Below are 15286 nucleotides of genomic sequence, written 5' to 3'. Positions count from 1 at the left end.
AGTTAAAAAATATGTAGTTGAATATGTTACTTTTTCTTATAATTACTTTTTTTTTTTTTTAAGAGTTGGGGAGAGAAGAGGGGCAGAGGCAGAGGGAGAGAGAGAATCTTAAGCAGGCTCCACACCCAGTGTGAAGTCCAACACAGGGCTTGATCTCAAGACCCTGAGATCATAACCTGAGCCAAAATCAAGAGTCGGTTGCTTAACTGACTGAGCCACCCAGGTGCCCCACTTACAATTACCTCTAAGTCAAATCATAGTTGAGATTTCCTCACTTAGAGATTGTAAAAGAATATATTCATTTTTCTTTTTTTATTACTTGTTTGGTTTTATTTTTACATTTAAATTTCTTTTTTTTTTTTTTTAAAGATTTTATTCATTTATTTGACAGAGAGAGACATCAAGAGAGGGAACACAAGCAGGGGTAGTGGGAGAGGGAGAAGCAGGCTTCCCGCCGAGCAGGGAGCCCGATGCGGGGCTCGATCCCAGGACCCTGGGATCATGACCTGAGCCAAAGGCAGACGCTTAATGACTGAGCCACTCAGGTGCCCCATACATTTAGATTTCTAATCAATTTATATTTACCCTTTGTGTGGTATAAAGTTGGAGGTGCAAATCCAAATTTATCTTCTTTCTCAAATGACTATTTGCCCTGATACAATGTCATAAAAAATTTTCTTCACCCCCTCCACCCCTTAGTTTGAGAGACCACCTATATAACACCAAATTACCATATGTGCTTTGGTTTATTTCTGGATTTTCTATTGTTATTTCTTTGGTCTCTCTTTCTGCTCAAATAACTGATGCATATTTAACGTATGTGACTACATCTGCTAAACAGTGAAGAAATCAGCAGCATCTGCTCAGAATTGGCCTGGAGTCCCTTGTGAAGTGTGCCTCAGTGCATACTCTACATCCACATTATATTGGATATTAAGACTTTGGATTCCTGGGCTGGTTACTAAGAAAGTCTGCATCAGAATCTTTGGGTGTGGGGTCCAGGGAGCCACATTTAAAAGGAGTGTCTGGGTGGCATAATCAGTTAAGCGACCTACTCTTGGTTTCAGCTCAGGTCATGATCTCAGAGTCCTGATATTGAGCCTCACATTGGGCTCCATGCTCAGTGTGGAGTCTACTTGGGATTCTCTCTGCCTCTCCCTCTGCCCCTGCTGCTCATGCTTGCTCGCTCTCTCTCTCTCTAAAATAAATAAATAAATCTTTAAAAAAATAAGTTTACTCAGCTATCAAAAAGAATGAAATTGGGCACCTGGGTGACTCAGTCAGTTGAGCATCTGCCTTCAGCTCAGGTCATGATCTTGGGGTCCTGGGATTGAGCCCTGCATGGGGTTCCCTGCTCAGCGAGGAGTCTGCTTTTCCCTCTCTCTCTGCTCCTCCCCTTCCTGCACATTCTCTCTCTCTCTCAAATAAATAAATAAAATCTTTAAAAAAAAGAATGAAATCTTGCCATTTGCAATGACATGGATGGAACTAGAGGGTATTATGCTAAGTGGAATAAGTCAGAGAAAGACAAATACCATATGATTTCACTCATATGTGGAATTTAAGAAACAAACAGATGAACATAGGGGAAAGGAAGGAAAAATAAAATCAGATAAAAACAGAGAGGGAGGCAAACCATAAGAGACTCTTAACTATAGGAAACAGACTGAGGGTTTGCTGCAGGGGAGGTGGGTGGGGGGATGGGGTAACTGGGTGATGGGCATTAAGGAGGCCACTTGATGTAATGAGCAACAGGTGTTGTATGTAACTGATGAGTCAGTAAATTCTATCCCTGAAACTAATAATACAGTATATGTTCACTAAATTGAATTTAAATAAAAAATTTAAAAAATAAGTTTAGCAACCAATTTTTAGATGAAGTTTAGAGATTGAAAGAAGAAAAATCCATTTGACATTTTATAATGGATGTCTATTTTATCCTTTCTGTGCCTAAATGCACAGAAAGATATTTTGTCTTACGAAATAAACCACAAAACCAGAAAGGAGCTATTATAGCTCAAATTGCAACACTTTCTGACTACCACCCAAATCAGTAGGCATGATTTCCTTTGGCATCACTTAATGACATACTAACTGTTGAGACTGAGGTAGGCCAGGCTGGAGAGTTAGCCAAATGAGGAGAACCAGAAGGATTAAGTGATTAATTAGAATTACTCTGTCTCAGCTTTAGCTATAGCACTATATCAGCATCAACACATGAAGAGTCCCTAATTTGTATATCCAGAAAACCAATGCCAGATGGGAGGAGTCATTGTGCTAACATGTTTGCTAACCATATTTAGAATCAATAAATTAAGATTAGCTTCTTTGCATATAAAATCATAACAAGTGTGAAAACAATCAAAGGAAAACAGTTCATCACAAAAGGGCTTAAGATCTCTATGCTTACATAGTTCAATATTACTTATTCCTGCTACAGGATGCATGAGGTCCTTCTGCTTTTCTAAAGCTTGAAGTCTCTGGTTGAGGGCTCTGGACATTGCTCTGATAAGAAGCCCCATACCAGAATTGATCTGCAGAGGCTGTATAATCACTGGGGAAGAAGAGAGGTTGTCCTTCCTACACAATATTTAATAGACCAATTCAGAGACTGTGTCAAGGTCCTATGGCCTTTTTCCATACCCTGGGAAGATAAATAAGTGGCTTATTTGCTAATAGGAAAACTTGGTTTGCATAAATTGAATAATTTCATATTCAATTTTCTAATGTTGAATAATTCTATGATAAATACAAGCAGTTTCGGGAGGTTACATTTTGTTGAGTTAGTTATTTAAAAACCAGTGAAATAAATGGAAAGCAGAAGAAGGAAGGGTAGTTTTCAAGAGTCACAGAAATTGATAGAGTTATAGAGCAAATCCAAATCTCTGTTCTCAAAAGCTGGAGTGACTATATCAATTATCACATTTGAAGGATGGGAAAAATAGAATAAATAAGTCAGAATCCAGGTGAATGGAAAAAAATCGGAGATATTAATAGAGACCAAGGCAGAAGGCAGAAAGAACTGGGATAGAATTTGGCAAATTGGAGCTCTTTTCATGGGTAGGCCAGCTAGAGTGGGAAGTGTAGAATTGGGGCAAAGACCTTCAGTCTTGGGTCTTTCACTATTCTCAAATATTCTTATAATTCTACACAATTTCATCACCACACCCCCAAAGAAAACAACAAAACCCCAAAACCCTGATCAACTTTAAATAGCCACAATCTATAATACCGTTTACCATGATCTATCCTGGCTTTTTTACATCTCCTTTGTTGTTTTTGTTGTTGTTGTTTTGTTTTGTCTTGTTTTTGTTACATCTCCTTCTGAAAGTCCTTATGACAGAGCCAACCAAGATCAGCTATTCCTCTTTTATATCTCAGTGTCTGCCCTTTAAGAAGCATCTAGCATTTCTTAGAGAGTATAAATGCCAGACAGGACTCCTGCCACAGCACTAAGAATAACCTCTCATCCTTCCAATCTTCATTACAGAAATGGATATGGTGATGCTTACAGTGGATTGCAGCCAGAGTAGTTAAACTGGAAAAGAAAGAAAAAAAAAAGACTGGAAGGCTTTGAAGGACAGGTCAATGCTATGGCAGTAAAGTAGGATAAAGTTCCCAAACTCTTCCTATATGAGGAAAGAAGGGTCCAAAGTGACTTAAAAGGAGATAAAATTGAGGACTGAAAAGATGAGATTTATTCTCAGACTCTATCAATACCATGTTTGTGAAGGATCAGTGGAATGGCGGAAGGAATAGGAGCAGCAGAAATCAAAGTAGTTGTGGAAGGAAATAAGCTACTGGTGCTATTCTGTTCTGTGTTGGAGAGAAAGAAGGACAAAGACCTAGCTAGATGCAGATGAATAAGTGACACAAGTATTTAATAATAAATACAACACAGACATGAATCAATTTAAACAGACTTTAGCACTACTGCTGAAGCAGGACCTTGGAAGTACAAACGATATCAGAGTTTCAGAAGATATACATGCTATGTTGTGCTGACATATGCTGTGTTTGAGTATGTAGTGCTGCAAAGGAGCGGAGGTATTGTTATATCCATATGTCCCACAAGATGTTGGCTAGTCATGGGATAGATGTGCCATTGATTTAGAAATTTCCAAATCAAAATTTAATTTTATTCTCCAAGAGCAACAGCTTTTATAGTTCCAAAATGTATGAGATGCTAGACATATGAATTGACAGACAGAAGTTCTAGAACAAATCTGGACACATAGCTTGGGTTTGTGCGACACTCCACTTTTCAGTGATAGTCGCTATATTCAAAATCAACTTAGAACCTCAAATCAACCTCGATGGGATCAGAGTTATGAATCACAAATAGCATCTGGGCATTCCCATGTGTCCTTTACTATATTTTCATAGCCTTTATGTTGTGTGTATTTGCATGTAATTTATGTCTATAATCTTGAAAATACTATGAACTACTTTTTAAATAAGAAAAAAAATGACATTTATTGAAAAACTTACTGTGCGCCGGGCACTATACTAGATGTGTTATATGGTTTCATTTTATTATTGCAGTAACACACCAGGGTGGAAATTTTATAAGTGAAGATATTATTATTTTTTAAAGATTTTATTTATTCATAGAGAGAGAGAGCATGAGCAGGGGGAAGGGCAAGAGAGAATCTCAAGCAGACTCCATGATGAGCAGGGAGCCCTACTCAGGGCTCGATCTCACGACCCTGAGATCATGAACTGAACAGAAACCAAGAGTCAGATGCTTAATCATCTGAGCCACCCAGATGCCCCTGTAAGTGAGGGTATTGATATCTCAGATATATCTGAGGATATTTTGTAAATAAGTGTCACAACCAGGAATGGAAATGGAAACCTATTTGATTCCTTTTCTGTTATACTCTGCCTGAAGCTGGAATACTTAGGTGTTTTCATGGCCTGCGAAAACCTAGCTAGTTAGAGTGGAACTGTACCTAGAACCTCTCAAGTGCTCCATAATATATTTACTGACAAGTGAAAACTTTTAGAAACTTTTCCATCTTCAGGGAAACTTCTGAGCATTTTAGAGGTTTTTTTTTTTTTTTTTAATTGCTAATTGGAAATGTCCATTCTGTCATCCCCAGGCACTACATTTGATCATCTCTGTCTATAAACTGAGGAAGAACACACTCATAGCTATAAAGGATGTGTTTGTACAGGATGCTTCTAAATCCCTGACAGAGATGAGTCCTTAATACTAGAACAGGGATGGGGAAGCACAGGGAGAGATAATGCTAGTGAGAGATTCATTGAGAACATAAAGTGACAATATTGGTGAATGTTCCATTGAGCATTTCTTGTTGTCTTAGCATGAAATATTCCTCCAGAAAGTGGAAAAAAATTTAGCTCCATGTAGTATTGACTTGAAAAGGACATAGGACATGATACAGACTTACGTGAATTAATGCAAAACAGGCCTGGCTCTTTTCAAAGATGGTTATGTTATCTCGAGCACTAAGGCTGTACATTTTGCATTATTTAATTCATTCACTACTAGTTGAATTCCAGAGAACTATGCCAGAAATATTGACTAGTTTCCTATGTTGAATAGCTGACAATCAATATTTTCCTTGGGGTGGAAGTGGAGGATGAAATTACTTAAGCAAATTCATCCTCCTGAACAAGCTTTTACCTTATGTCTGAGCCTTAGATTCTCTCCCTCTCCTTACACTTTTCAAAGTGAAATTGACAGTTGCACAAAGTGGGAGCCCCTGTTCCCCTTCCTCTGCCAAAGCCCTGTGGATCACTTTGAATTTCCTTACTGCTGACTCATTTCACAAAAGGTTTAAAAGATGCTCTAGGAAACATCTTTCCTGCCACATCTTGTTGCCCTGTTCATGTTTTGTGGCCATACTTTTCAAAAATCATTACCTCCGGTGGAAACAAATTCATCCTGAGCCTCTTGCAATATAACTCAAGTCCATGACACTTTTGGACTGATATCTATTCATAGATCTACTATAAATAGGCACCAATTTACACCCAATTAGTAGGGAGGGAAATCTGGGATTGCAGGAAAATTTCCAGTCACTCAGTATTCAGAGTCTGTGTGATGGCTGAGTAACAGATATAACTGCTATTTGTTAAGATTTCATCTTATTTAATTTCCATTCAGATAGTCCTAATTTGTGCAGAGCCTAGGGAATGACTTAAGACAGGGTATTTAACTGGAACATAGCATCTTTGAGGGGAAAAAAAGGACAAAACTATTTACTTATTTTCTTTCCTTTTGTTTTTTAAAGTCTGAATAATGAGACCATATTCTCCTCCTTTAAATCCTCCCAAATTGCAATATTCTGATTGAATTAAAATCACCAAGGACACATCTTCCCTAAGAAAATAATCCAAATAATAAGCTGCATGCTTTGGTCACCCCATAGAATCACAAATTAGTTTCAACCTGGGCTGGATAAAATGAGCCTGTGGCTTTGGAGAATGGGAGAAAGGCAGGTATTAGTCAATGAGGGACTTTGATCATATAGAGTCTAATCACTTCTATTCACAAAATCTCATCTAAAATGAAAATGTTGAATCCCTAAGCCTCCACAGGACCTAATAGTGATTAATTCAAATGAATCTAAATTGCTGCTAAGAATTGATTATTATGAAGAGAAATCTAAAGAGAGTTTGATTAAATTAATGTAATAAATGCTTTATTCGGCTTAAACAGAGAAAAGGGACATTTATTTAATCCAATAGTTTCAGATAGAATCACGCTTCTTTATACACACATATATAATGTGCATTTCTAATTTTTGAAGAATTAAAATGGAAAAAGAATCGCTCAAATGGCACTGAACCTAGTTTCATCATGCCAAAGACATTTTGAGATCTTGTAAAACAGTACTTTTAAAATTTTAATGTGACTCAGATCACCTGGAGATCTTATTAAGCTGAAGATGCAGATTCTGTAGGTCAGAGGTGAGGCATGAGATTTGCATTTCTAGTAAGCTGTCTGGTGGTGCCAATGCTTCTGGTCCTTGGACCAAAGATACTTTGAATAGTGAACTCCTGGAGCATTATAGGTCATGATTATGAAAATTGATTACCACTGCATGGGGATAAGTTAGTTAATACTATGTGCTGATTTATATAATGCCTGATAAGTAGTAGTTTAATATAGTCACTGATATAAAAATTGAATGGTTTAATAAGTTACAGAATTAGAAGATAGCAGAAACTTCTAGTCTTGCCTCTACTATACAAAACAGCAACCCCTAATAAGTGTGTAGTACTTTACATTTTACAAAGTAATTTTACATAGTTTATGTTGCTTAATTTTATGATGATCCTCTCAACAACTCTGTGAAATAATTCAAGCATGTATTTTTTTTTCATTTCCTTGTGAGTATCCTGAAACTGAGAGTTGATGTGATTTGCTCAATTTCACATTATTATTCAGCAAGAGAGACATGATTCTAACCCATATCTCTGACTAACAATCTGGTGTTCTTTCTACTGACTCATGGTGATTTTGTGTGGATCATGTAACTTCTCTAACCCCTCTCTTACTTATGAAGTGGGTGATTCAGGTTCAACTAGACCAGTGGTTATCAGCCCTCATTGTGCAACTGAATTATCTTGGGAATACAAAAAATAATACCAGTGACCAGTCCCATCCCAAAGCAACTGAACCAGAACCTCCAAGAGTGGAGCCAGGGTGCCATTTCTTTTAATCTTCTAAGCTGATTCTGAAGCATAGTGAAGATTGAGAACCAATAACATTAGATATCCACTAACGTACCGTTGAGTGCAGGAATTCTACCTGGCTATAAAGATAGATTTTGTTTCTGTCTGCTCTAGGAAAGTCTTGGTGATGATGAGATCTAAAAGTGTAAGTGTGGATAAGTCTGTCACTGAAAATCTTAATTGTGATTTAGCAAGCTTTTATTATTTCTTGTGCAGGTCTTGAAAATTTAGGAAGATTTTGGTTGATGCTTAAAAAAAAATCACTTTTACTCAAACGAGTAGAGATTTTAGTTTGTTCCCTGTATCCACACTCAGTGCAACAACAATATTTCTGAGTTTCCTATTTGACCTTTGAATCTGGTGCTAAATATTTAGTTTCTATTTAGGCTTTCATTGGGATGGATGCCTAAACCTCTCAGATTGCTTTCTGACATGACTTCTGTTTACTCTTGTGTCTACAGTGAGGATTTAGACATGGAGTATGTTTACATAGTTACTAGAGTACATAGATTTCTTTTTATTATTATTATTTTTTACTAGATTACATAAGATTTCTATGTCAGAAGTTGATCATATAAATGGTTTAGAGATAATCCTATTTTGAGTTAAAATTTCAGTACTAAGCCCCTCCTGATGTAAGTTTTGGAAAAGTTCAAGTTGTTGAAAGCAGATTTTTCTGTTTTTCTTTTACAGATCCTTTGTTTTTCTATAGTTATCATAAGATCAAGAAGACAGGATTAGTCAATGTCTTACCCTAGTAGATTCCATTCTGTTGATCATTTTTCAAAGTTGAATAGACAGGAGGAAAATGAAGGCTTTGAGCCCTTGGGAGGGCCCAAGGCGGATTTTGGCCTTTCTGGGTAATTCTTGAATAGTTGATCACCTGTGGCCTAAGAGGCTTTTCAATAAAGCTATCCTTTCTGGAAGGAAAATCCCAATTCGGAGTGATGTCCCTGGGTGAATGATGAACCCTAAGGTTCTCTAAGAAGGGTTCAGAGTTTGAGGCATAACAGGTAATACAGCTCATTTCATTTTGGTAGTGGAAATTCAATCAAATATGCAATATTTGACATGAAGTCCATGTCTCGATTTCCAAACTTGCTGGCTTGGATTTTTCTAGAATCAGGTAGTTTATCAATAAGGAAATAAAATGCATACTGCTTGAAAGAAAATGATAGTATTGGTATATTGGGATAGCAGGTGCAGAATGATCTTCCTCACAGCAGATCATCAATACTGGTTCCTTGGTGTTTTAGCCTGATCACCTGGCCTTCCTCACACCAATTCTTTGACGGTATTCATGAGATCCAGAGATGCTGATCTCATTTGATTTTACTGTGAGATTGTTGGATACTGTGGAGAATTATCTGGTTATCATTATAAAATACACTTTTATGCACTACAAGCAGAATGGTCCTGTAACACCCAATTCCCTTAACTAATTTCTAGATTTTTCTATTCATTCCTACAGTGTCTTTAATAACATCACTCCTGCACTCCATGGACCTCACAGGGAGTGGATTCTTTTTATTTGGGAAATTTCAGGTGTATTTCCTTTATCTCCCTCCCTGATAAATACCTTTGTCCAAGCCCAGCTGTGCCTGGCCTCCTAAAAAATATTTAGCTACCACTGTTCTTGAAAGATGGTTACTGTGTTCACAGAGTTTTCCTGCTCCATTAACTCCCCTATTTGTATCTTGGAACTTTTTTTTTTTTTTCTAGTGGACTATTTCTGCAATTCATAGCTGTTTCCCTACAGGGCAAAGTATGGAGTTAGTGACATTAAATAACAAATGTCAGCAAAGTGATTACTCTCATTGGAATTAATAATATTTTATTGAAATTCATAAGAGCACTCAGCTGGTAGCATCAGAGCCAATTACTCATGTGAGCACTGAAGGTGCCTTCCCAATTCAAAGTGTGCAGTAGCTCTTTTTGATTTAAAGAAAATACATCTTTGTAGTAGGTTGGAGGATCTAAGTTTTTAACTCTTCTGGTATCAGTCTGAAGGCTAGATTAATCTATAATGTAAATGTTTAAATATGAAGAACAGTAGAAATTTAACTATTCTAAGGGAAAAATTCCTACAGCAGAGTCTGATGACAGATAGTATCATTTTTATTCCATTCTTAGAGATTTGCCCTTTTGTTAGGGTTTGAATCAGAGTACAACGTAGGTCAAAACCATCTTTAGTTTTGTTGGGTCTTAGAGTTAAATATTTGTTAGGAAAATGAGAAAGATGGGCACCTGGGTGGCTCAGTTGGTTAAGCGGCTGCCTTCGGCTCAGGTCATGATCCCAGGCTCCTGGGATCGAGCCCTGCATCGGGCTCCCTGCTCAGCAGAGAGCCTGCTTCTCCCTCTCCCTCTGCCTGCCGCTCTGCCTACTTGTGCTATCTCTCTGTTAAATAAATAAATTAAAAAAAAAAAGAAAAGAAAATGTATTAAAAAAAATGAGAAAGAAAAAGACAAGCTAGTTGCATCAAGTGTCTGTTTTCTGTCCCTCCAGATCTATTCTGAATGACCTCCATTCTGTATTTTCTTTAAGGGTCTGAACTTTACGGACACAGTGAAAGAGACTGAGCCCCCTTGATTTCTGGGTTCATGCAGTGTTCAGCCAATAAGAAGTCATGGCAAGAGATCAGAGGAAGAGAGGGAAAAGGTAGGATTTTATGTCCCCTGGATCCTTCCCTGGGAGGTTGCTCCAGGCTAGCTGTGTTTTTACATGAAATGTCCCTGCCCCTCTAAAGATGGCCCTCCCTACAGAACTGTCCATCCTGATGCTGGGTACCACTTGTCTCCAATTTCTTCAGGCCCACAGGTTGTAGCAGCTCTACAATTACTAGTTTCATTGTTCTTCACTCTCCCTTATAATTTTATAAATGTGACTATGCTATTTCCTGAAGGGACCCTGCATGATTTACTAGTCTTAACATAAAATAGATTTGAGTGGATGGGATATGTTTGTCTTTTTTTTTGGGGGGGGGGTGCTGGGAGTAGGGGCAGAGGGAGATAATCTCAAGCAGACTCCTGAGCAGGAGCCTGATGCAGGGCTGGATCTAATGACCATGAGATGATGGCCCAAGCCAAAACCAAGAGTCAGAGGCTTAACTGACTGACTCACCCAGGTGCCCCAGGATATCTGCTTGTCTTATCTCCTAGTATGGAATGAGGTAAGGGAGCCTGTTAACTATATACAACTTCCAACCTTAAAAAAAAAAAAAAAAAATACCTGGATTGTGATATAAATGGTGAATAATATGAGTGGTGAGTGATAATGAGAGATGAGAAAGTATATATCTGTAATATTTAAGGATATCCAGTTGGTATGCATTGATACAAACATATTGTTGCTAATAACTGGCTGCCAGGAATCTGTATTGACAAGTATTTTTGTTTGTTTTTGTTTCAAAGATTTTATTTATTTATTAGAGAGCAATAGAGAGAAAGAGAGCAAGCACGAGTAGGGGGCAGAGGGTGAGGGAGAAGCAGGTTCCCTGCTGAGCAGGGAGCCTAACGTGAGATTCAATCCCAGGACCCTGGGATCATGACCTGAGCCCAAGCAGACACTCAACCCAGACACTGAGCCACCCAGGTGCCCCATTAAGTATTTTGAATATCACCCTGGTTACACTGATATGTATTATTCATGTGGATAAATCAACTACTTGGTAAACCTTTTTCCACCTGAAAATTGCCAGAGAAAATCTTCATTAAAGCCTTAGAAAGCTATCAGAGAACTTTAAGATATTTTCAGAAAATTAGAAAACAGTTAATTTCAAACTTATATAAAATATTTTGAAAACATATTTTTTAGAAATATTACAAATGATTTATATTACTGAAATTGTAATGCAATGGTTTCACTTAATTAAAAGTGATACACACATACACGCACACATATTAATGTTTTATATTTTTTAAAGAGGGTATTTCAAATTTGAAGTCTTGTGATATTCAAATCAATAGGACAAAGTTTGGTTCGGCACCCATCTGCAAGAAACAGTCCACTTACAATATACTATATGTGAACTGAAAAAGAAGGACAGTACACCATAATCATAGTTTTATCATGAAACTCACAATAGCTATTATTTATAGAGTGATTTCTATGTTCTGGGCAGTCGTTGTGTATACCTCATAAGCAGTATCTTATTTAATCCATCACTCAAGTAATATTAATTAGTACTATTTTATTTCACTTTTTCAATTAAGAAAAATAGGACTTAGAGAGGTTTAACTTGCCCCAAGACATGCATTTAATTAGCATTTAACTGGACTTTAATCTGAGGACTGTTTAACTCCAAAACTCATGCATTCAACCATTGTGATAAACTGCTTCCTTGAAAATTTTCATAGCTTAAAGCAGTTCTTATGCCTTCAGACAACAACAATCAAAATTATTTGATAATCATTAATTAAAGGAAACATTACTTGTATTAGTGTATGCTTATTTCTTGTCATCTAAATTGGCTCAGTAGATCTTTCTGTAATGACTGTTAAAATAAGGTATGAAAAAAAAATAAGGTGTGGAGTAGTATGGTCCAAGAAGGAACAAAATGGGCAGCTGTGGAAATGTGAAGGAAGAATATATATGAAGGGAAACATAATGAGATAATTGGCAGGATTTTTTAATTAAAATCTAGACTTAAAAGGAAAATTAGATATTACCTGGTGTATACCCTTCTTTTATACAATAATGAAATGGAAACCAAGATAGAGTGGCTTCGCAAAGGGCACTGTAGAAATATCTGAGGACAAAAAAAAAAAGAAGTATCTGAGGACAGTTGGTAGGAAAGGACTTCCTTCAATGATTCCGTTAAAACAGAACCCAACATATTTTAATAAATTTGAAAAAAGTAAGATTTTAACTTTAACAAATGAGAGTAAATATTACTAACTAATATATTAGTTGAATGTATGTGCTTGGGTTTATTTCTGGGCTTTTGATTCTTATCCATTGGTTTGTCTGTTTCTATGTCAGTATCATACCATTTTAATTACTATAGCTTTATAATGTAGCTTGAAATCAGGAAGTGTGATGCCTCCTGATTTTGTTTTTCTTTCTCATGATTGCCTTGGCTGTTCAAGGTCTTTTGTGGTTGTCCTTTCACCTAAGTTGTAGGATAGTTTCTTTGACTTTTGTGAAAAATGACATTGGAATCTTGATAGGGATTACATTGAATCTATAGATAACTTTGGGTAGTATGGACATTTTAACAATATTAATTCTTCCAACCCATGGACAAGGGATATCTTTACATTTATTTGTTTTTTTTTTTTTTTAAAGATTTTTTTTTTTTTTTAAATTTATTTATTTGAGAGAGAGAGAATGAGAGAGAGCAAGCACATGAGAGGGGGGAGGGTCAGAGGGAGAAGCAGACTCCCTGCCGAGCAGGGAGCCCGATGCGGGACTCGATCCAGGGACTCCAGGATCATGACCTGAGCCGAAGGCAGTCGCTTAACCAACTGAACCACCCAGGTGCCCTACATTTATTTGTGTCTTCTTCAATTTCTTTCATCAATGTTTTATAGTTTTCAACATAGAGGTCTTTCACCTCCTTGGTTAAATTGATTCCTAAGTATTTTATTGTTTGTTGCTATTGTAAATGGGATAATTTTTAATTTTTTTCATATAATTCATTGTTAGTGCATAAAAACACTACCGATTTCTGTTTAAGTTTGTATCCTGCTACTTTACTGATTTCATTGATAAGATCATCATTTTTGGTGGAGTCTTTAGAATTTTCTACATATAAAATCATTTCATATGCAAATAGAGACAATTTTACTTCTTCCTTTCTAATTCTGATGCCATTTATCTATCTATTTATTTATTTTTGTGATTGCTCTGGCTAGGACTTGTACTATACTGAATAGGAATAGTGAAAGTGAGCATCCTGTCTCATTTTTTACTTAATAAAATTTAGATTCTAAATGAAGCTGTGAGCTTTTTTTAGGAAAAGGAAAAATAAGGAAATATAAATAAGGAAACATAAATGTTCCTTTTTTTACTTTCATAGCATGATTATAAAAATTTATTAAAATATACAAGGATTTTCTTTTGATATTAAAAATATTATGCTTTTGAATCACGTGTTATGTCATCCATGTGGATTCTTTCTTCAGTTCTTAAATGATAGAGTTCTACCTGATCTGAATTTTTCATGTTATCTATAATTCAAGAAACTCAACAATCATATCCAACATCTCACTTAGAGACTTCATAAAATGCTACGTCTTTCCAAGATCTTATATTTTTCCTTGAAATTAATTTGAACTACTTTTTCTCTGCATTATTAAACGTAGAAGGGACCTACCAATGGAGATGGTGCCATAATATGGGAAATAGAATCTATTGTTAAGTGTAAATAGAGACTAATTTTATAACTGGTTAGTCATGAGTAAATATTTTCTTGTATAATATTTTTTAAGCCACTTTATTGAGATGTGGTTAACATACAAAAGCTGTACATGTTTAATATATACAACTTGACAAGTTTGGAGATAAGTATGCACCTATAAAACATGACTATAATCTCTTCTTTAAACATATCCACCACCTCCAAAAATTTCATCCTATCCTCTTTAACTTATTATTTTTTTTTTGTAATAAGAAAACTTAACATATGATCTACCCTCTTGGTAAATTTTTCAGTACACAATACAATATTGTTAACTTTAGGCTCTGTGCTATACAGTAGACCTCTAGGACTTACGTATTTTGTATAACTGAAACTTTGTATCCTTTGATTAATATCTCTCCATTTTCCCCTACCCCTATCCTAGAACAACCACGATTCTACTTGCTGTTCCTGAGTCTATTTTAGATTCCTCATATAAGTGGCATCATGTAGTATTTGTCTTTCTGTGTCTGGCTTATTTCACTCAGCATAATGTAAAGGAAATGCAGTGTAAGAGCTAAATATTCGTTGGATAACATTGCTGGATTCATCTATGTTGTCACAAATGGCAGGATTTCCTTCTTTTTTAAGGCTGAAAATAGTCAGATGTGTGTATGTACTATGTTTATCTTATCCATTCATCCACTGATGGACATTTAGGTTGTTTCCATGTCTTGACTATTGTGGATAACATGTATAACATTTGTTTCCCCATACCAGTTTGTCACTGCAAGGACTTGAAAATAATTTATTGGATTATAAGTATTCCTTTAAGAGTATAGGTGCTATAATTTAGATAATTTCCCAAATATTTAATGAGCACTTACCATTATACTGCAGCATTTATGTGTATGTATGTGCATGTTTGACATGGAAGTCTTTATAAATCAAAATGTCTATTAAAAATAGAAACTTTAGGTATATTACATATCTGAAGACCAAATATGAATTTTCAAAATTGTCAATATACAGCAATGTCTATTTGCATTTTATCTTTGGATAAAATTTTCTATTCCTCACTTTAGTTAATGAGCAAACCCTCTATTTTTTAAGCTATTATTAATTTTGCAAGTACAGTGATTATAATGTGAAGAGATCATGAATACTGACATTAGACAATACTTTTAATATCTTTTTTTTCTTAATTTCATAGCAAAAACCTAAGAGATTTAAAT

At 36.0% G+C, this 15286-nt stretch overlaps 1 protein-coding gene across 1 annotated transcript in view; it reads left to right on the top strand.

Annotated features, from left to right (window-relative positions):
- KCNA4 (potassium voltage-gated channel subfamily A member 4) overlaps positions 1-15286 on the top strand; it is a 354568-nt gene that overhangs the window by 320992 nt on the left and 18290 nt on the right. The window contains exon 3 of the transcript XR_004300639.1: positions 10256-10369. The gene's annotated coding sequence lies outside the window, so the exon portion shown is untranslated. The remainder of the gene's footprint in view (positions 1-10255; positions 10370-15286) is intronic.

This window comes from Phoca vitulina, unplaced genomic scaffold (genome assembly GCF_004348235.1).
Source record: "Phoca vitulina isolate PV1807 unplaced genomic scaffold, GSC_HSeal_1.0 scaffold16, whole genome shotgun sequence".
NCBI classification, from domain to species: Eukaryota; Metazoa; Chordata; class Mammalia; order Carnivora; family Phocidae; genus Phoca; species Phoca vitulina.
Note: the sequence above shows the minus strand (reverse complement) of the source record. Positions and strands in the feature narration are given on the sequence as shown.